Raw genomic sequence first — 24,016 nt, 5'->3', positions numbered from 1 at the left:
GTATTGGAGCTGCAGCATCAGTCCTTCCAATAAATAGTCAGGGCTGATTTCCTTTAGGATTGACTGGTTTGACCTCCTTGCTGTCCAAGGGACTCTCAAGATTCTTCTCAGTCACCACAACTCAAAAGCGTCAGTTCTTTGGTGCTCAGCCTTATTTATGGTCCAACTCTTACATCCATACATGACTACTGGAGAAATCACAGCTTTGACTACATGGACCTTTGTCGGCAAACAGATGTCTCTGTTTACAGATATGCTCTAGGTTTGTCATAGCTTTTTTTCCAAGGAGCAAGTGTCTTAATTTGATGACAGTAGTCAGCATCCACAGTGATTTTGGAGCCCAAGAAAATGAAACCTGCCACTGTTCCATTTTTTCCCCATCTATTTGCCATGAAGTGATGGGACCAGATACCATGACCTTAGTTTTAAAATGTGTTCCTTTGAGTTAGCCAAGTGATCTTATTTCCACCACTGATCCCACCAATGCCTACATGAGTTTTTGTGTGCTGATAATCCCTGAGAATAAAACTTTATCTTGGCTGACCTAAAGTAAGACCTCAACCCAGCCCATAACCCTCTAATTTCCCCCATTTCCAGTATTAAGCCCACTTTGGGTCATATGAAAGAGATAGAAATGGAGCAATGTACTCTGCTGGGAATAGCTGATTTCATGGAACTAAAATGTAGAGCAAACCCAAATCTATTTTTTTTTTAATTTAGAAGACTCCCTAGAGTGTTTATCATCTCTCTCAGATGATGACTGGTTGACAGGTAAAAGGTAAAGATCTATAGGTGTTGCCTTCTCAGGGAATTGAATATTATTTGTATCTGAAGAGATGAGATTTTAGAACAGTTAATATTCTGATCTCCTAATTTTAGAATTTATTATTTTGTTGGCTATCAAAGAAAAAGTTTATCTTTGTCAACTTTAAAGATCAGATCTGAACAGATTCAGATCATATGATAATGGGCCTATATATATACACATCTACATGTACGTGTGCATGCTAAGTTGCTTCAGTGTGTCTGACTCTTTGAGACCCTATGGATTGTAGCCCTCCAGGCTCCTCTGTCCATGGGATTCTCCAGGCAAAAATACTGAAGTGGGTTGCCATGCCCTCCTCCAGGGGATCTTCCCAACCCAGTGATCAAATCCCCCTCTCTAGTGTCTCCTGCATTGGCAGGCAAATTCTTTACCACTAGCACCACCTGGAAAGCCCATATACATGTATCTGTGTATATTTAAATAGACTGAATCACTCTGCTGTACACCTGAAACTAACACAGCATTGTAAATCAACTACACTCCAATACATTTTTTTAATGGTGTAGCCACTCAGTAAAACAGTTTAGAAGTTTCTTTAAAAAGCTAAGTATGTAATTACCACAACAGTAAGCAAATTGCACTCCTATGCACTTATCCCAGATAAATGAAGTTATGTTCACACCAAATCCTATACAAAAATGTTTACAGTAGGTTTGTTCATAACACCTGCAAACTGGAAACACCCTATGAATCCTTCAATACTCAACTGGTTACACACACTGAGATACATCCAGATTGTGGAATACTACTGAACAAGGAAAAAGAATGCATGAGGCCAGTATGAGTGATCCTTGTGGTGATGGAAATGGTTCTGTGCATTGATTGGATGAATATCCCATTTGTGATACTATAATTTAGTTTTGCAAGGTATTTCAACTGGGAAGAACTGGCTAAAGGGTATGTGCAACTCTGCATTATTTTTCATAACTACATATGAATTGATGATCTCAAAAAACTTTTTAAATAAAAAAAGTAAAACTGTATTCAGTGGTGAATACAATTTATGGTATTAGAGATACATAAGTTGCAAGTTTAAAATATTTCTATGCTGGAGTTTGGTGACTCGGCTCATCTTGATGGATGGGGCCGTGGTCTGACTGACATTACCCATTCTGGAGCCCAGGCCCATGGTAATGGCTGAAGCATATGAACACCAGTGGAAAAATTTCAGGCCACTTGCAACCTCAGTTTGGAACTGGCCCTGTCACTTTTTCTTCATTCTATCAACCAAAGCAAGTTACACTGTCAAACCCAGAGTCAGAAGGTGAGAAAATACACTTCACTTCTTAGTGAAAGGAACCATCAAATAAGATGGCATAGGGTGTGTCTAGAGGAAGGGATTCATTAATTCAGTTGTCCGGTCTAGTAACAAGAGTGAAGGCAGAGAAGGCAGGCACAGATTTTGCTATGCTGCGTGAGCCGCTCAGTTGTGTCTGACTCTGCGACCCCATAGACTGTAGCCCTCTAGGCTCCTCTGTCCACGGGGATTCTCCAGGCAAGAATACTGGAATGGGTTACTCTGCCTTCCTCCAGGGGATCTTCCCAACCCAGGGATTGAACCCAGGTCTTCTACATTGTGGGTGGATTTTTTTACCATCTGAGCCACGAGGGAAGCCCAAGGATACTGGAGTGGGCTGCTAGTGCCTTCTCCAGGGGATCTTCCTGACCCAGGAATTGAACCAGGGTCTCCTTCATTGCAGGCAGATTCTTAACCAGCTGAGCTACCAGGGAAGCCCAGGCACCGATTAAAGTAAGTGAAATGAAGTAGATGCTATTTCCTCATTGTTTCTATTTCCTCAGAAAATTAAGAATCAATGTCATGAGTTAAGATTGAAGATGTTTTAAGTGCTCGTAGAAACAAAAAGATACCAATGGTCCCAAGAAAGGGGAGAATTTAAGGACCAGAAATATAATACAACTATTGAGCAAAACGTGTTGACAAGTTCCAAGTGAGATCGCCCAGCATAGATGTATGTTTCCTCCTAGGCTCATTCAACTGTGCAGATGCTGCAAATTATTAGTCTGATGGTTGCACTTTGCCAGGTTTGTGATTTTACCAAGCAGTAGAAACAAGTGTTGGCTCAGGTGGTAAAGAATCTGCCTGCCGATGCAGGAGACTCAAGAGACCTAGGTTGAATTCTTCAGTCAGGAAGATCTCCAAGAGAAGGGAATAGCTACCCACTCTAGTATTCTTGCCTAAAAAATTTACATGGACAGAGGAGCCTGGCAAGCTACAGTCCATGGGGTTGCAAAGAGTCGGACATGACTGAGTGACTAACACTTTAACATAAACAAATGAGTAGAAACAGGTAGAGGCTTGAGGACATCTTCATGATAACATTAGAATATGGGATTTAATCTGGATAAGGAAGGAACCAATGACATTATAGGAACGGGTTGCTGTGAAAATTTAATAGGTTCAATCGACTGAAGGTCCCAATAGGATCAAGGAATTGTGAGTCAGGGTGCCTAGATGGAATGAGCTTAAAAGACAGAACATGGAAATCAGAGAGGCTTGAAACCGAGGATATGGAGGGAGTGTGGTTATTGGTAAAGTAAAGATATAAGGCATAACTATCTGAGAAAGTGACTGAGGTTGGGTGAAGTTCAAGGTCACTAGAACAGAGGAGATCAGAGTCTGAGACATCAAGGTTGGAAGAGTCAGAACTGAGGCTACTGAAAACTGTCAAAAATCATCCTATGACTAGTGGTTGACAGAATAAGCATGAGCTGAAAACAGTCAGGGGATGAAAGCGATGTGTAAGTGACCTCAGCCACGAGGGCTGGAGACTAATAGAGTTTGCACGAGCTTCACAACTAACGTCTTTTACAACATATGGAGGACTATGTTCCAAGCAGAGCTGCAGGGGCAAGGAGGACACAAATACACATCCGAGCCCAGGATGAGGAAGTGGGTGAGAGAGAGACAAGCCGCCAGCAGAGAAAGCTGCTGGAGAGAAGAAGTGTTCTCCTCCCTGAGACAGAAAGAACGAAATGGACTCGAGGCATTCAGAGAAGGACAATAATGGAAATAATGGAGGTGACGAGGGATTCTGAGTTTCAGAGGGCACAGTGGAAAGGTGTCAGGGATTGAGCGAGGGTGGGGGATACACCCAAATTTGGGGATGTTGGGGGGCCAGAGTCTGAAACGTTGATGGTTGGGTTTCTTGGTAGGGGTAGAGGATGGCAGCAGACAGGGTTAGAGGGATGAAGGGATTGATCTATCTCCTAGATGGTTGCAGGGAACTGGAAGTGCCCCAGAAGAGGGGATGGAGCCCCACACAGAGCCGGAGAGGGGGACTTCTCTCCTGCCTATGGCAACATGTGGTCAAGGAAAGGATACTGACAACAGAGGTTGATTCCCTCCTGTCTCCTTTGACCCTGAGGACAAATATGCTGGATTGGAGACTCCTCCCTTAAGTTGTAACCTCGGTATAGCTGACTGGAACCCATGTGCACTCATCAGTTAGACTTGAGAGGTTAGAGGAAAGAGACGATTTGGATGTCCTGGGGGAATTTCAAAATCTCTCCAAGTTCTGTAGTTAACTAAGGACCTTTAACTCTTCCTTGAGAAACAGACAATCCACTAAAGAAAGATTACCAAAGATTTCCATAAACATAGGAAAAAAAAATGTTTAACATCTCTATATTCAAATACATGCAAATTAAGAATAGCAGGAGATAACGGTTTTCAGCTGTCAAATTAGCAATGATAAAAATAATTACAACATTTAAAACTAGTGGAGTGAGGTCACAAGAGCAGTATGATAGCTACTAGTATAAATTATCATCATGCTTTTCTGGAAAATAGCAACATTCTTTAAAGCCTTAATGAAAGCAAATCTTTGGGTCTGTACTATTACTTCTAAAAATCTATCTGAAAAAACATATCAGAAGGTTTGACATGTTTATATATAGAAAAGTTTCCTGCTACATAATCTGTAAGAGCTAAATTAGAATAACTTTCAATATTAAAATTACAAAATGTTTTAAACTTTATGGTCCATTTCTATGATGGGAAACCATGATAACACTGAATATTATACTCTCAAAGAGATGTTAATGACATGAGAACACACTCATAAAATATTTTGTTAGCAATGTAACAACTTTGTTAACAAGGATATAACGAAAACAAGACACCATCTATAATTCATAATTGGTTCTCAACATTGGCAAGAATCACCCCAGGATCACCTGGAGAATTTATTAAAATCACAGATGTCCTAGTCCCACTTTATACCTATTGAATCAGAATCTCAAGTTAACTACGAAGTAGGAATAGGGACAATTACAATTAAAAAAAAAAAACCACAGACGATTTTAAGAGGAACATAACACATTTATAATCGGGAAGAACTGCAATAAATATTAGTAGCATGTAAAATCTCCTTCAGGTCCTTGAAACAAGACTTCCCCTCCAACTCAGTATCAACAGACTGCTCATACCCTAAAATCAGGCCTACCCTCAGAACACAGCAGTCAGCAAGAGACTTTTGCTCTAGACAGAGTCAAGTTTAAGAGGTCAGTTCAGTTCAGTCGCTCAGTGTGTCCGACATAACAACACTGCAAAATATTAAGAGCACCTCTAGGATTTTTCTTCTATTTAAATTTTATTATAAATCACCAAAACACAAACCTCAGGTCCAATCACAACATGCGGTAAAGCCTGACTTCACGTGACCAACAGATTTGGGATGAGAATAATGTAAAAGTGCTAGGATCTAGTGGCACAGAGGAGCTGGCTTCCCCAGGCTTCACAAGGCAGGCCAAACTTCATAAAGCTAAAGCCACTTTCCAACCAGGTATTGACGGTATTTGTCTATGTACATTATTAGAAGAAAACAAACAAACAAAAACATGGAGTTGATTTCCTGCTCCTACACCTGTCCAAATACTATTCTTCATGGTTGATGGACACACATCCTCATGAATTTACTTACCTTGAACAATTCCACAAACATCCTCTAGCTTGCCAGAATCATTGTAGAATTTATCAGTTTTATTTGTAAATAAGAATTTTTTGGTTTATTTTTAAATAAGCCAGCTTTTCCCCTAGTGAGCTGTCATTAGCTCATTAAGCATTCCATATAAAGCCTTGGCCAATTCTCTTATTGATCACTGTGTTGTTCATTCTAAGGCTGAAGTTCTGCAGAAAGGGGAAACAAGTTTGACGTACAGTTGCACTGTGGTGGACTCCCCATGTAATGGTACTATTTATCACCATACGTGGAAATCTCCTGGAAGAAACCAGGCTCTGGCTGTTAATGACCTTTCCATTTCCTTTGTCTCTGTAGACGTCAATTGTTTGCCAGGTAAACTGCCGTAGCTCAATATAAATTCTAGTTACTGAATTATCATAGTTTATATAAGACCTTTGTCATAATACTAGACAAGCTATGTCAGATTAGCATTAAATTTTCAGCAATTCAAAATGGGGATGTGTGTTTCAACCTCTATTCTTTAACCCATTCCTTAAAACCTGAAATCACTCTTGGATGAAATGGATGCATGTCACCACAGAGAAGGAAAATGGTGTGGCCTTCTCTTATATGAAGATTATGTAGATTTTTGGCAGGAGGGATTGGCCTTAACAAACACCTGGCTTTTTGTCAACTGCTGACATAAATGGCTGGAAAATAAATATTACAAAGCCAACTCAATGATGGGTAAAGAATCCACTTGCCAATGCAGGAGACGTGGGTTCCATCCCCATGTCAGGAAGATCCCCTCGAGCAGGAAATGACAAACCATTCCAGTATACTTGCTGGGAGAATCCCAAGGACAGAGAAGTCTGGTGGGCTACAGTCCGTGGGGGTCACAAAGAGTCTGACACCACTGAGCTACGGAGTACACATGCATGCATATGAGCTCTAACAGTTAAGAGACTGGAAATCATATAGGTATCCCCTGCTTTTGGAAAGTTCACTTTACAGCACTTTGCTTTTACAGAAAACCAGTATTAGTACCTGTTTTCTCTAACTGAAAGAAATCAGAGGAGGATTTGCACTTTTATGGAAAAAAAGGTGAAAATTGAAAATAATGTTCAGTGTTTGTTTTGCAGTAAGGTGCTGTTGAGGCAGCAGGTGCCCCAAGCAGGTAGGGCGGCCCCACAAACTCCTTCCCCAGAACTATACTCTCCATCCCAGCGTCTAGGCACCAATGCTTTGAACCGGTGTCTGTGAGCATCTGGGCTTTATCTCGATTTATTTTGTGTGTCATTAGCAAGAAGTGTCCTAAGGTAATTGCTTCTTTTCTTTGCAACATTTGGGCTCATGAAAGGTTTCATAAGAACATTCCACCTTCCAATAGTGGGGAAACCTGTAATTATATTTAGTGAGTGAAATCATTTAGTTAGCCGGGCCTCTGTTTTCAACCAATTTAGCTTGGAAAGTACATCAGGAAGTTACATGACCCAAGGTAAAGAAACCATGGAGGGGCAGCTTACAATATTCGGGGAGGCCCTCTTTATAAAATAGAATTTAAAAAATGAGTGCAAGTTTTTATTTAGAGAAGAAAAAAATCGCAATAAATTACAACTCAAAATTACAAAAGCCTACAAATTCCACAGATTTTTACATGTTTTCAGGCTGTTTCTCGTGCCTCACAAAGTGTCCTGCAACTCAGGAGCACTGAACCTTAAACCTCATTAGCTTCTTGGTATGTCCACCTGCATCCTTGGAGCTTTCTGAAAAAAAAAATAATTATAGTGATGCAGCATTTGAGTTTGTCTGCTTTAAATAATTTCAGACATAAATGACTGTAGTCATAAGATTTAGAGGCAAATATTCAGTTTATCTGGTGTTTGACTGTGGCCACAGGAAGCCACTTTTTAGAAACAATGCTGGCCTTTCTGCCGAGTGTATTTAGGAGGTCTATGAAGAAAGAGAGTGGGTTTAAGAGTATGGATGTGCCTTTTCCAGATTCTTATAAGCTGATGTCAGGCTGAAGCTTACCTTAGCAGTTGAGATAAAGCTCCACTTCACTGTCCTTCAGAATCTTGTCACCAAGTTCCCTGTCCTTAGGCTTATTCACAGCTTGCTTGGTGGAGGCAATGTTCACTGTTTACTCTCTGGAGCAGATACCTCCAGTCCATTCCTCTCCTAACAACGATCACCTTGAGCCCAAGGAATGGAGATGCTGATTGAATTGGTATCACCTGGGCTTGTTAACTAATTAGCATTTAGGGTCAAGCACATGGGCCATGCACTCAGCTACTCTTTTCAAATCTCAGTGCTTTCAGATGGAAATATGTTTTCCAGATTTTTTTTTTTTTTTACTATAAGGACCTTTTAAACATTTATTGATTTTTTAAATTAACGTATAATTGCTTTACATGTTGTGCTAGTTTCTGCTGTGCAACAAAGTGAATCAGCAATATGTAAACACATACGCCGTCTCTCTTAATCTCTCTCCCACCCCACCCCCACATCCCGCCCCTGGAGGTCATCACAGAGCCCTGGGTTGGGTTCCTTGTGCTCTACAGCAGCTTCCCATTAGCTCTATCTTTTACACATGGTAGTGTGTATATGTCAGCGCTACCCTCAGATATTCTTATTTCTGTCACTCTCTATGTACTCACCCCAGAACCTAAGGACTTTAAAATTCTGCCTTCTGCATCCTGGGGTCAGATTATCCTCATTATCTGTAAAATAATGCTACCAAATTTCTTTTTAGAAAAATTCAAACGCCCCTTTTGTGTGCAGAATCAAATACAAATTTCTAAATTTTGGAATTTGTATACTTTTACCCTTCCATACTCTGTCATTCATTCGAGTCATGAAACTCCAAGACTTTGCCCTTTTGCTAAGAGTTTAGCTTCATTTTTCTTTTTCAGCCATACTATTCCCCTTCTCCACATCTATGTGGATTTCCTTCAAGGCATAACTAAATTCGAACCTTTCTCATGAGTAAGCTTAGTCATCCAAAGCAGAGTTAATCTATTTCTTTCCTGATCCTCTGTTGCCTTTGTGTGTGTGTCTACTATATGCATATTACAATTTCCTTGTGCTGTGTCACTTTTTTTCTTCCATGACAATGCTTTGGCACAGGTGCTAGTATAATACTAGCAGAATTTTCTACATGAGGTCAGCACCCAAGTGTTAGGAGGAAAGCTCTTGCTAAATGATTTCGGATAAAAACCATTCCCGCCTCTCAAGCTTGACCTTTAAGAAGCTTGGTGAATCAAGGGAAAAATTTAGAATCAGTTAACGTCAGTCTCTCAGTTGTGCCCAACTTTTTGTGACCCCATGGATCCTCTGTCCATGGTATTCTGCAGGCAAGAATAGTGGAGTGGGTGGCCCTTTCCTTCTCCAGGGGCTCTTCCCTACCCGGAGATTGAAGCCAGGTCTCGCCCATTGTGGGCAGATCCTTAACCATCTAAGCCCAGTGACCAAATCCTGACAGTGGCATTTATTCACAATCTGGGTGACCCTGAGAAAATAACCTCTGGAAGACTCAGTTTAGTAATGTGCAAAATGGGTAGAATATGTGCCTGCAAATATTTTCTATGTGAATTAAAGATGATGCAAATAAATAAAACTATGCATTTGATTGACATGGTTGTTTGACCACAGTCTTGTCGATTCTGTTCGTGTTGCCAGTTGTCTTGCTACATCTCATTGTGCTCACTGTTCGCTGAACCCGTGGCAGACAGAGCATGAGCTAAGAGGCTGGAAGAAAATGCGAGGATCCATGAGAACTGCAGATGCGTTTATTCTCTCCTGTCTGGTGCAGCAGCCATAACATAACAACAAAACATAAACACATACAACTACTATTGAGGGCTTTTCCAGGTGAAGCTTGTATATACGTCCAGAACAAAAGTAGCCCGTGGCTAAGTGAGTATCTCAGGGACTCGCATGCGCGGTGCTATAAGTGATCTTGAAGAATCAAAGCTACTCCATTTTGTAAGGTTCCGGGAAAAGAGCCTTTGGAAATCCCCTGACCTCACCCCACCACCTGCGAACCAATCAGAACCCTTGACCAGCCCGGGAAATTCGAGTCAAGCCCGGGAAAGGAGAACCAATCAGAACTCAACACGTAACCCTTCACCAGAAGGTGACCAATCAGACCTGGAGACTCCTGTTTTTTGAATTTTTCATGCGATAATACCCTATATAAGCAATGTAACCCAGAGCTCCAGGCTCCTCCCTATACCTGCTGCGTCCGTATCGGTGGGAGCCCCAGCTCGAGCTTGGTAATAAAAACTCTCTTGCTTTTGCATCGGATATCGGCTCCCTGGTGGTCATTGGGAGATTTCGCGACTTAGGCATAACAATCTCAGCTACCTGATCTCAGTTACATGACTGTTCAAAGTCATCGTTTTCAGAACTTGGAGGGGAGAGGGCGTGAGAGTGTGGGGCGAGAGAGTCTGACTGCTCCATCATGCTAACTTCCCCACAACCACTGTTTCACTCCCCGATTTCTGACTCCTGTCCTGAGGACTGTGGCTCTCCAGAGTGGAGGACATCAAATCTGCATGTACTTTGGTCCTCCTGAGCCCTGGGGAGAGGTGTGGAATTTACTTGCCCTCGTTTTATGTCTGAGTCAAGACCATCTTATTTAATACTGATCCCCTCAAAGAAGCTTTACCTTTTTTCTTGATAAGTAAAAGACAATGTTATGCTGACAGGGTATGAATTGAATCCCAGGAGGAAAAATTAAAAAAAAAAAGGAAATTTAGCAAAGACAAGGTTCTGAAGCTATGAAAGCATTTAATTCTGCCACCATGAACAGCTGTGTATGAAATCCTTTAACTTTGCCGACAGGCACCTGGTGTCTTTAGTTACTGTCGTTTCCTTACTTGACTTCTTACAATTTTCTTTCCTTATGGCCAGCATTTTACCAGTGCCTTGTGGGCTGAGGACTAGCTGAAGGGTGAGTGATTAGGAACTAAGATTCATAGTGCTTCTTTATATCATGTAAAGGTCAGCGAGTATATTCTCTTACACACAGATACATTCCATTCTTGTACATAGAAATAAACCAGCAAGCTAACCTTCTTGGGGATGATTTAGCTGCTGAAAAGAAATACTACAAAACAATAGTGTATGTGTATGTACTTTCTAAAAACAGATTAAAGACCTCTCAGAGTACCTCATAATAATGAATTTATTGCCAGCCTGTCTCACCCTGCATGTGAATGAAGCAAACTACCAGTACTTGGCCCTATGTCTCCTTCTGTTGCAGAGATCAAACTTTAAAAAAAAATTTTATTTTTTATTTTTATGAGGCTGAGAGACTGAGACCCTAAAATATATTGGATGATCTTTCTCTGGTTCTTGTAAGTTCCAGTAATCAGTTCTTACTAGCCCACCTAGGGAATAGGCTTCCATGAAATGATTTATCGGGAAATGGTATGCTCCCAGTGCATCTATCAGCAAGTGTCACTGCTGTGAAGCAGCTGTAATTCTCTGAGGAGCTTTTCTCATCCAACTGTATATACCCTATGGTCTAGAAACTTAGCCATTTATACCCTGAATATCTACCCATATCATCCCTCCTTCTCTCCTCTTTCATCTGCAGGTACACTCACTCACACACACACTGACACAGACGTGGTCCCATCCCCCCCTCCGCACTGTACAGGCCTTACTATTTCTCCATTTACATGTAATAAAGAACATGACAAGGGAAAATGAGCAAGATTCAACATGCTATGACATATCTAGGCATTTCTTAAACTGAAGGAATTGGCTTCTCCAGAAAAGATATTCATCTGTGTGATGTGTTTTGGCTTAGGGTGTTGCATTTATTGATGATAAGGAATGTAATACTTAAAACTTCTGTTTAATTGAATAGGATGGTGGAGCAGAATCTGGCCTCGGTACCCCAACACTGAATTATATCTAGGAGGTAAGAGTTTTGCGGCTTCCCTGGTGGCTCAGATGGTAAAGAATCTGCCTGCAGTGTGGCAGGCCCGGGTTTGATCCCTGGGTTCAGAAGATCCCCTGGAGAAGGGAATGGCTACCCACTCCAGTACTCTTGCTTGGTAAATCCCATGGACCGAGGAGCCTGGAAGGCTGCAGTGCATGGGGTCACTGAGGGTCAGACACGACTGAATGACTTCACTTTCACTTTCATGCATTGGAGAAGGAAATGGCAACCCACTCCAGTGTTCTTGCCTAGAGAATTCCATGGACAGAGGAACCTGGGGGGCTACTACAGTCCATGGGGTCACGAAGAGTTGGACATGACTGAGCGACTAATACTTTCACTGATAAGAGTTTTGGGTGAAGTAGAAAAGATTAACTTTATTGTTTTGCCAGTCACAGGGGGCCACAGCAGGTTATTGCCCTCAAAACTGTGTCCCAACCTAGAGGGGTTAGTGAGGAGTTTAATAGAAATGGTTCAAAGAGGGGGTGATCAACTTGAAGACATTCTTCTGATTGGTTGGTAGAATAAATAGGACTCGGCATCATCAACCTTCTGCTTCCAAATGGTTTGGGATCAATGTGCTTGTGGGCCACATCCAGTTAACTCCTCTCACTTGGTGGGGATTTTAGTAGCTGCAAAACTGCTCAAAGATATTGTTATGTATACCCCTGGGGGGTATGTGTGTGTGACCAGGACCTTGTCCCAAGGCTACACATTTCTTGATGTGTTTCTTGACAGTTTCTCCCTCCTCTGTCTCAGCATCCCATCCCTTTTCTAATTAGCAAATATTTGAACCTGCCCTCTGGAACTCAGGGAAGGTCATAAAGGTTGAAGTCCATTTTCTATAATGAAAAAACAGTGGGCACAGAAAGGCTTTGTGCCCAGGAGCCCCTCAGGATCCTGCTCAGTTTCAATGGCTCTTCCAAATATATTCTTTCATTACCTTGCTGCTTAACTCTGGCAACCATGACACAGAGTCTATGAATTCATAAAATACACTAGAGATGCTTCTATAAATGTGTAATTGATACAAGACATTGACATGAAACCTACATAAAAATTCTCCAGATTTCATCATCGTCTTCCTGCTTAAACCTAAATGCGAAAGCCACATCTGTCCTAAAAAAATATAGTGCACTCCCCTTTTACACTGCGGATAGGTTCCAGAGAGAAGTGGCAGAGTCACACATTCATATCATTTGTGTTTATAATCAGGTAAACCCCAAGAAAGGACCAAGCCTTCTCTTCCTAGTCCTAGATTTAAAGAAACATCCTGATGAGGCTTAGCTCATCCCCACACTGGCTCAACAAAAAGATATGTTTTTGTCACTTTCATGCACAGATAAGACTTGTATCAAGGTTGTTGGGGAAGGCATTGTGATTTTTCAATTTAAACAACAGCTCCATATCAGTGAAGTCTTGGTTAAACAAATTCCCAGAGAAACACAAGATAAGGCAAGTCTATTAGGATATTAAATGGAAAAACTGTTGCTGTATTATGTTTTCCAGTAGGGGACAAAAAAAAAAAAAAAAAAAAAAAAAGAGAGCATATGGGTATGAATTGATAATTATCCATTAACCATTGCAATTAATAGATTCTCCAGACAATTACCTTGACCCAAATATTGCTCAAGCCCACATGATTGTGTTGACAGTAGATGACAGAGATCTCAGACCTAATCTTATCCTGCTTTGCTCTGCTGGCCTGTGCTGAGAGCAGTCAGGTGGTCCTGCTCATATCTGTGTTGGATTTGCTGGTGTTTGGTTGTAGAGACTAGAAACAGGGAATAAGGAGAGACAAATAAGTGAAAGCAGTCTATGGAGGGTGAAGTGACATTCTTTCTCTTCTCCAGCTAGTGATTAAATTAAAACAATATTTGCCTTACTCAGTTCAGGATACTAGAGCAAACCCTGCCAGGTTCCTCTGTCCATGGAATTCTCCAGGCCAGAATACTGGAGTAGGTTGCCATTTCCTTCTCCAGAGTATCTTCCTGACCTAGGGATTGAACCTGGGTCTCCTGCATTGCAGGCAGATTCTTTACTGTCCTAGCGACTAGGGAAGGCACCCTTGCTTAAGTCATAAAAAATGAGAGGATTAAGAAGTGAGAAGGATTGTGTGATTTCTAAAATTGCTCATGGCTCAGAGGCTGCATGTTCAAATAATGGATCTATCTTTACCTTTGTCTCCAGGCATCTGAAGGTGTTTAATTAATAATGTAAGAAGTGAATCTCTTTGTGAGATCATTTCACTTGCAACACTATCATGAGTTGCTACGGATAGCATCCTCAGGACAGAAATATTGAGAGGACAAGTCCTAGAATTTAAAGGCAATACCATGATTGCATAGCTGAAGGACATAATGCATTCATGCTGTGGAGGTTCAAACATAAAGAAAATTCACTCATTTCCAAAGAAACCCTTTGATATCAATCTAAAAAAATCAGATTGAAAGAATTCCAGACCCACTGCTGGATGCAAAGCAGAGTGATGATGTTATGTGTGTGCTAAGTCGCTTCAGTCGTGTCTGACTCTTGTACTTCCCTATGGACTGTAGCCTGCTAGGTTCCTCTGTCCTTGAGATTTCCCAAGTAAGAATACTGGAGTGGGTTGCCATGCCCTCCTCCAGGGGATCTTCCCACCCAGGGATTGAACCCACGTCTCTTGCAGTTCCCACATTGTAGTCAAATTCTTTAATGTTGAGCCACCTGGGAAGACCTGGTGACTTCATGAGACAGATTCAAATCTGACACCCTGCAGGAAAACTTTCTTCAAAATATCCTTTACCTGGAATCTCCAGGGACTTCAGCCCTAGCACCGGCCTTCCCTGGAAACTCCCTAGTCTCTTTATCACTTTCTTGAGGTAGTTTAACCAGCAGTACACACACTAGTCCAAGTGTGACCTAACCAGTGCTTTGTACAAACATTTTTTAAAACTTTATTTTTTATTGAAGGATAATTGCTTTACAGAATTTTGTTTTTTTCTGTCAAACCTCAACATGAATCAGCCATAGGTATACATATATCCCCTCCCTTTAGAATTTCCCTTTAGAACTTCCCTCCAATCTCTCTTCCCATCCCACCCCTCTAGGTTGATACAGAGTTTCTGTTTGAGTTTCCTGATCCATACAGCAAATTCCTGTTGACTATCTGTTTTACATATGGTAATGTAAGTTTCCATGTTACTCTTTCCATACATCTCACCTTTTCCTCCCCTCTCCCCATGTCCATAAGTCTGTTCTCTATGTCTGTTTCTCCTTGGTGCCCTGTAAGCAAATTCTTCAGTATCATTTTTCTAGATTTGGTATATATGTGTTAGGATATGCTATATATCTTCTTTCTGACTTACTTAACTCTGTATAATAGGTTCTAGGTTCATCCACCTCATCAGAACTGACTCAAAGGCATTCCTTTTTATGGCTGAGTAATATTCCATTGTGTATATGTACCACAACTTCTTTATCCATTCATCTGTCAATGGACATCTAGGTTGCTTCCATGTTCTAGCTATTGTAAATAGTGCTACAGTGAATAATGGGATACATGGGCCTTTTTCCATTTTGGTTTCCTCAAGGTACATGACTAGGAGTGGGATTGCTGGGTCATATGGTGATTTTATTCCTAGTTTTTCAAGGAATCTCCATACTGTCTTCCATTGTGGCTGTTATCAATTAACATTCCCACCAGTAGTGCAGGAGTGTTCCCTTTTCTCCACACCCTCTCCAGCATTTATTGTTTGTAGACTTTTTGATGAGGGCCGTTCTGACTGTGTGAGGTGATATCTCATTGTGGTTTTGATTTGCATTTCTCTAATAATGAGTGATGTTGAGCATCTTTTCATGTGTTTGTTAGCCATCTATATGTCTCCTTTGGAGAAATGTCTGGTTAGGTCTTTTTCCCACTTTTTGATTGGGTTGTTTGTTTTCCTGGTATGAGTTGTATGAGCTGCTTGTATATTTTGGAAAGTAATCCTTTGTCAGTTGTTTCATTTGCTATTATTTTCTCCTATTCTGAGGGTTGCCTTTCCACCTTGCTTTGTGTCCCCTTTGCTGTGCGAAAGCCTTTAAATTTAATCAGGTCCCAGTTGTTTACTTTTGTTTTTATTTCCATCACTCTAGGAGGTGGGTAACTCCAGTGTTTTTGCCTGGAGAATCCCAGGGACAGGGGAGCCTGGTGGGCTGCCGTCTATGGAGTTGCACAGAGTTGGACATGACTGAAGCGACTTAGCAGCAGCAGGAGGGGGGTCATAGAGGATCTTGCTTTGATTTATGTCATCCAGTGTTCTACCTATGTTTTCCTCTAAGAGTTTTATAGTCTCTGGTCTTACATTTAGGTCTTTAATCCATTTTGAGTTTATCTCTGCGTATGGTGTTAGGAAATGTTCTAATTTCATTCTTTTACACATAGCTGTCCAGTTTTTCCAGCACCATTGATTGAAGAGGCTGTCTTTGCCTCATGGTATATTCTTGCTTCATTCATCAAAAATAAGGTAACTATAGATGCATGCATTCATTTCTGGGCTGTCTATCTTGTTCCATTGGTCTATATTTCTGTTTTTGTGCCAGTACCATACTCTCTTGATGACCATAGCTTTGTAGCATAATCTGAAGTCAGGAAGGTTGATTCCCCCAGCTCCATTCTTCCTTCTCAAGACTGGTTTGGCTATTCCAGGTTTTGTGTTTCCATATGAATTAAGAAATTTTTTTGTTCTAGTTCTGTGAAAAATGTCATTGGTAGTTTGATAGGATCACATTTAATCTGTCAACTGCATTTGGTAGTATAGTCATTTTCACAATATTGATTTTTCCTACCAAGGAACATGGAATATCTCTCCATCTGTTTATGTCATCTTTGATTCCTTTCATTCAGTTCAGTTTAGTTCAATCACTCAGTAGTGTCTGACTCTTTGTGACCCCATGAATCACAGTATGCCAGGCCTCCCTGTCCATCACCAACTCCTGGAGTTCACTCAGACTCATGTCCATTGAGTCAGTGATGCCATCCAGCCATCTCATCCTCTGTCGTCCCCTTCTCCTGCCCCTCAATCCCTCCCAGCATCAGAGTCTTTTCCAATGAGTCAACTCTTTGCATGAGGTGGCCAAAGTACTGGTGTTTCAGCTTTAGCATCATTCCCTCCAAAGAAATCCCAGGGCTGATCTCCTTCAGAAGGATTGGTTGGATCTCCTTGCAGTCCAAGGGACTCTCAAGAGTCTTGCCCAACACCATAGTTCAAAAGCATCAATTCTTCGGTGCTCAGCTTTCTTCATAGTCCAACTCTCACATCCATACATGACCTCTGGAAAAACCATAGCCTTGACTAGACAGACCTTTGTTGGTAAAGTAATGTTTCTGCTTTTGAATATGCTATCTAGGTTGGTCAAACTTTTCTTCCAAGGAGTAAGCGTCTTTTAATTTCATGGCTGCAGTCACCATCTGCAGTGATTTTGGAGCCCCCAAAAATAAAGTCTGATACTGTTTCCACTGTTTTCCCATCTATCTCCCATGAAGTGATGGGACCAGATGCCATGATCTTCGTTTTCTGAATGTTGAGCTTTAAGCCAACTTTTTCACTCTCCATTTTCATTTTCATCAAGAGGCTTTTTAGTTCCTCTTCCCTTTCTGTCATAAGGGTGATGTCATCTGTATATCTGAGGTTATTGATATTTCTCCCGGCAATCTTGATTCCAGCTTGTGCTTCTTCCAGCACAGTGTTTCTCATGATGTACTCTGCATAGAAGTTAAATAAGCAGGGTGACATACAGCCTTGATGTGCTCCTTTTCCTATTTGGAACCAGTCTGTTGTCCCATGTCCAGTTCTAACTGTTGCTTCCTGACCTGCATATAGGTTTCTCAAGAGGCAGGTCAGGTGGTCTGGTATTCCCATCTCTTTCAGAATTTTCCACAGTTTATTGTGATCCACACAGTCAAAGGGTTTGGCATAGTCAATAAATTAGTGTCTAATAATTTTCTGAGTACAGTTTTTTTGTCTCCTTAGGTAAGTTTATTCCTAGATATTTAATTATTTTTGTTGCATTGGTGAATGGGATTGATTCCTTAATTTCTCTTTCTGATTTTTCATTGTTAGTATATAGAAATGCAAGTGATTTGTGTATACTGATTTTGTATCCTGCAACTTTGCCAAATTCACTAATTAGCTCTAGTAATTTTATGATACTATCTTTAGGGTTTTCTATGTACAGTGTCATTCATCTGCAAATAGTAAGAGCTTTATTTCTTATTTTCCAATCTGGATTCCTTTCATTTCTTTTTCTTTTCTGATTACTATAGCTAGGACTTCCAGAACTATGTTGAATGATAGTGGTGAAAGTGGAAACCCTTGTTTTGTTCCTGATCTTAGGGGGAATGCTTTCAGTTTTTCACCATTGAGAATAATGTTTGCTGTTGGCTTATCATATATGGCCTTGACTATATTGAGGTAGTCCTTCTATGCCCATTTTTTTTGAAAAGTTTTAATCATAAATGCATGCTGAATTTTGTCAAAGGCTTTTTCTGCATCTATTATCATATGGTTTTTATCTTTCATTTTGTTAATATGGTATATCACATTGATTTGTGTATATTGAAGAATCCTTGCATCCCTGGAATAAACCCAGCTTGATCATGGTGTATGAGATTTTTGATGTGTTGTTGAATTCTCTTTGCTAAAATTTTGTTAAGGACTTTTGCATCTATGTTCATCAGTGATATTGGCCTATGGTGTTCTTTTTTGTGTGTTATCTTTGTCTGGTTTTGATATCAGGGTGATGGTAGCCTCGCAGAATAAGTTTGGAAGTGTTCCTCCCTCTGCAACTTTTTGAAAGAGTTTTAGAAGGATAGGCATTATCTTGTCTCTAAACGTTAGGTAGAATTCTCCTGTGAAGCCATCTGGTCCTCCTGAGCTTTTGTTTTTTGGGAGATTTTTGATCACAGCTTCAATTTCAGTGCTTGTAATTGGGTTGTTCATAATTTCTATTTCTTCCTGGTTCAGTCTTGGAAGATTGCACTTTTCTAAGAATCTGTCCATTTCTTTTAGCTTATCCATTTTATTGCCATATAGTTGTTCATAATAGTCTCCTACAATCCTTTTTATTTCTGTATTGTCTATTGTAACCTCTCCTTTTTCATTTCTAATTTTGTTGATTTGATTCTTAATTTTTTTCTTGAGGATTCTGGCTAAAGTTTTGTCAATTTTGTTTATCTTCTCAAAGAACCAGCTTTTAGCTTTATTGATCTTTACTATTGTTCCTTTCATTTCTTTTTAACTTATTTCTGCTCAGATCTTTATGATTTCTTTCCTTCTACTAATTTTGGGGTGTTTTTGTTCTTCTTTTTCCAGCTGTTTTAGGTGTAAAGTTAGGCTGTCTATTCAGTGTTTTTTCTTGTTTCTCTAGGTAGGGTTGTATTGCCATAAACTTCCCTCTTAGGACTGCTTTTGCTGCATCCCATAGGTTTTGAGTTGTCGTGTTTTCATTGTCATTTGTTTCTAGAAGTTTTTTGATTTCACTTTTTATTTCTTCAGTAACCTGTTGTTGATTTAGAAAGTATTGTTTAATCTCCATGTGTTTGTGTTTCTTACAGTTTTTTTTCTTGTAATTGATATCTAGTCTCATAGTATTGGGGACTTCCCTGGTGGCTCAGAGGGTAAAGCGTCTGCCTGCAATGCGGGAGACCTGGGTTTGACTCCTGCGTCAGGAAGATCCCCTGGAGAAGGAAATGGTAACCCACTCCAATACTCTTGCCTGGAAAATCCCATGGACAGAGAAGCCTGGTAGACCACAGTCCACGGGGTCGCAAAGAGTCGGACACGACTGAGTGACTTCACTTCACTCATAGTGTTGTGGTCAGAAAATATGTCTGATATCATTTCAATTTTCTTAAATTTACTGAGATTTGATTTGTGACCCAAGTTGTGGTCTATCCTGGAGAATGTTCCATCTGCACTTGAGAAGGTATATTCTTTTGCATTTGGATGGAATATCCTGAAGATATCAATGAGATACATCTCATCTAATGTAGCATTTAAGACTTGTGTTTCCTCATTAATTTTATGTTTTGATGATCTGTCCATTGGTGGGGTGTTACAGTCTCCTACTATTATTGTGTTACTGTCAATTTCTCCTTTTATGTCTGATAGTGTTTGTCTTATGTATTGAGGTGCTTCTATGTTGGGTGCATAGATATTTATAATTGCTATGTCTTCCTCTTGGATTGATCCTTTGATCATTATGTAGTGTCATTCCTTATCTCTTGTAATCTTCTTGATTTTAAGGTCTATTTTGTCTGATATGAGGATTGCTACTCCAGCTTTCTTTTACTTCCCCTTTGCATGGACTATATTTTCTCATCCTCTCACTTTCAGTCTATATGTGTCTTTAGGTCTGAAGTGGGTTTCTTGTAGACAGCATATATATGGATCTTGCTTTTGTATCCATTCAGCCAGTCTGTGTCTTTTGGTTGAAGCATTTAATCCATTTACATTTAAAGTAATTATTGACATATATGTTCCTATTTTCATTTTCTTAATTGTTTGGGGTTGATTTGGTAGATCTTTTTTCTTCTCTTGTATTTCTTGACTATATAAGTCTGTTTAACATTTGTAAAGCTGACTTGGTGGTACCAAATTCTCTTGACTTTTTCTTGTCTGAAAAGCTTTTTATTTCTCCATCAATTTTGAATGAGGTTCTTGCTGGGTACAATAATCTTGGTTGTCGATTTTTCCCTTTCAGTACTTTAAATATATTCTGCCATTCCCTTCTGGTCTATGGAGTTTCTGTTGAAAGATCAGCTGTTAAACATATGGGGTTTCCCTTGTATGCTATTTGTTGCTTTTCCCTTGCTGCTTTTAATAGTCTTTCTTTGTGTTTAGTCTTTGTTAGTTTGATTAGTATGTGTCTTGGCATGTTTCTTCTTGGGTTTATCCAGTATGGGACTCTGTGGACTTGACTATTTCCTTTTCCATGTTGGGGAAATTTTCAACTATAATCTCTTCAAAAATTTTCTCATACCCTTTCTTTTTCTCTTCTTCTGGGACCCATATAATTTGAATGTTGGTTCATTTGATATTGTCCCAGAGGTCTCTGAAACTATCCTCAGTTCTTTTCATTCTTTTTACTTTATTCTGCTCTTCATAAATTATTTCCACCGTTTTATCTTCCAGCTTACTGATTCGTTCTTCTGCTTCAGATATTCTGCTATTGATTTCTTCCAGAGTATTTTTAATTTCAGTAGCTGTGTTGTTTGTCTCTGTATGCTTATTCTTTAAATCTTCTAGGTCTTTGTTAATTGATTCTTGGTATTTTCTCCATTTTGTTTTCAAGGTTTTTGATCATCTTTACTATCTTTATTCTGAATTCTTTTTCAGGTAGTTTGCCTATTTCCTCTTCATTTATTTGGACTTCTGCATTTCTAATTTGTTTCTTCACTTCTGTAGTATTTCTCTGCCTTTTCAATTTTTTTTTTAAACTTACTGTATTTGAGGTCTCCTTTTCCCAGGCTTCAAGGTTTAATTATTTCTACCTTTTGGCTTCTGCCCTCCTAAGATTGGTTTGGTGGTTTGTGTAAGCTTCGTATAGAATGAGATTTGTGCTGAGTTTTTTTTTGTTTGTTTGTTTGCTTGCTTGCTTTCTTTTTCTCTGATGGGCAAAGCTGAGTGAGGTGCTAATCCTGTCTGCTGATGATTGGGTTTGTATTTTTGTCTTGTTTGCTGTTTAGATGAGGCATCCTGCGCAGGGTGCTGCTGATGGTTGGGTCATGCCGGGTTTTGTATTCAAGTGGTTTCCTTTGTGTGAGTTCTCATTATTTGATACTCCATAGGGTTAGTTCTCTGATAGTCTAGGGTCTTGGAGTAAGTGCTCCTACTCCAGAGACTCAGAACTTGATCTCTGGTCAAGAATGAAGATTCCACAAGTGGTCTGTTATGGCCTTAAGTGAGATTAAAACAAATACCAAAAAATGAGAAAGCAAAGATGAACCCCAGACAAATGGCAGTTACAAAATGAGAGAAATAGTAGTTAAAATAATGGAATATACACATATACATATATACCCACAAGCAAAGTCAAAACAGTCCAACAAAAATAAAATACAGTAGATTGACCTGGCAAACAAAGGAAATCAAGAATTATATTTATCAGTTAAGAACAAAACAAAAGCACAAACCAGAAAACCAAACTAAAGCAAGGTGCCAAGTGGGGAATAAAGCAATGAAAACAAAACTAACAAATATGTTGAAATGAAAGGAAAGAAAGAAAAGAAATCAAGAATACTTATGCAAAGTTAAACAGTGGTAGATAAAGAAAATTTATATACATTAAAGGTTAACTGCAAGGGGAAAAGAACAGTAGGAAAAGCAAACAAAGGAATAAATTTAGAAAAATAAAAATAGGTTTAAAAATTAAAAGTTAAACTAAAAAAAAAAGAAAAGAAAAAAAGTAAACTCCACAGAACTGCAAAAGTCCAACATAGAGGCAGAGGTTCATAACAACAATAAAAAGTATGGGTGAATACACACATATACATGTACACTCATAAGCAAAATCAAAACAGTTCAACAAAAATAAAGCACAATAGGTTGACCCACTGAACAAAGGAAATAAAAAATTTTATCTATCAGTTAAGAACAAAACTAACTAAAGCACAAACTGGAGAACAAAACTAAAGCAAGGTGCCAATTGGAGCATAAAGCAATAAAAATAAAACTAACATATATGTTGAGAGGAAAGGAAAGAAAGAATAGATATGCAAAGTTAAATAGAGGTAGGTAAAGATTTATATATATTAAAGATTAGCTGCAAGGGAAAAAACATAGTAGGAAGAGCAAACAAAAGAATTAATGTAGAAAAAATAATAATAGGTTTAAAAAATTAAAGTTAAAAAAAGAAAAAAAAGGGGGCGGGGGAAACTCCACAGAACTGTAAAAGCCCAATGTAGAGGCAGAGGTTTATAACAACAATAAAAAGTGTGACTGAATATACACATATACACCCATAAGCAAAATCAAAACAGTTCAACAAAAATAAAGTACGATAGATTGACTCAGTGAACAAAGGAAACCCAAAATTGTATCTACCAGTTAAGAAAAAAAACTAAAGCACCAACTGGAAAACAAAACTAAAGGAAGGTGCCAGTTGGGGGATAAAGCAATGAAAACACAGCTAACATATATGTTGGGAGGAAAGGAAAGAAATAAAGAATAGATATGCAAAGTTAAATAGAGGTAGATAAAGATTTATATATATTAAAGATTAGCTGCAAGGGAAAAAGCATAGTAGGAAAAGCAACAAAGGAATAAATGGGGGAAAATAATAATAGGTTTAAAAATTAAAATTTAAAAAAAGAGGAAAGAAAAAAAAAAAAAAGGAAAACTCTACAGAACTGCAAAAGCCCAACATAGAGGCAAGGTTTATGACAATGATAAAAAATGTGACTGAAGAAAAAAAAAAAAAGCTCAAAAGCTTAATTAGATTTCATAGTGCCAATAAAATCAACAACTACAACAGAAGGGGGGAAAAAGAAAAAAAAATCCAAAAGAATCTGCAGAGCAAGTGACAATGTAAGAATAATAAATGTTTTTCTTGAGTCACTGCTGTCAGAGCTCTTTCCCTCGCTGGGAGTCACAGTCCACCTCACCTCCCTAGGATGCCCTCTAACACTGTGCTGATCTCTGGACCTGTTGTGGGGGCAGCTCAGATTCTAATCTGGTCCTACTCCTGTGTGTTCTTGCCTCCAGTGTCCACAGCTACCAGAACTAGTGTGTTTTCTTTTGTGGGGGCTCTAAATGTCCTTTTATATATTCCATAGACACAGAGTCTGCCTAGTGGATCATGTGGATTTAATCTGGAGCTTGTATAGCTGGTGGGAAGGTTTTGGGTCTTCTTTAGTCACACTGCCCCTGGGTTTCAATTGTGGTTTTATTTCCACCTCTGCATGTGGGTCGTCCACTGGGGTTTGCTCCCGAGGCTGCCCTGGAAGACTTGGGTGTGTGGAGGTGGTGCAGCTGCTTGGGTTGCAGGGGTTCTGGCAGCACCAGGTACTCAGGGGAGTTGGCAGCTAGGGCAGCAGGAAATATAGTGCTCTAGAAGGGAATGGCAACCAGTATTGGCCAGTACACTCCAGTATTCTTGCCTGGAGACCACCCCCCCAACCCCCGCCCCGACAGAGAAACCTGGCAGGCCACAGTCTACAGGGTCACAAAGAGTTGGATACGACCAAAGTGACCCTGTGCATATAGATGCAAGATTTTTTTTTGCCTGTGGTAGCTCTGCCCCAGTGAGAGTTGAGCATGAAGGTGGCACAGATGCTTGGCTTTTGGGGAC

This window comes from Budorcas taxicolor, chromosome 24, assembly GCF_023091745.1.
Source record: "Budorcas taxicolor isolate Tak-1 chromosome 24, Takin1.1, whole genome shotgun sequence".
NCBI classification, from domain to species: domain Eukaryota; kingdom Metazoa; phylum Chordata; class Mammalia; order Artiodactyla; family Bovidae; genus Budorcas; species Budorcas taxicolor.
This window is presented reverse-complemented; position numbering follows the sequence as displayed.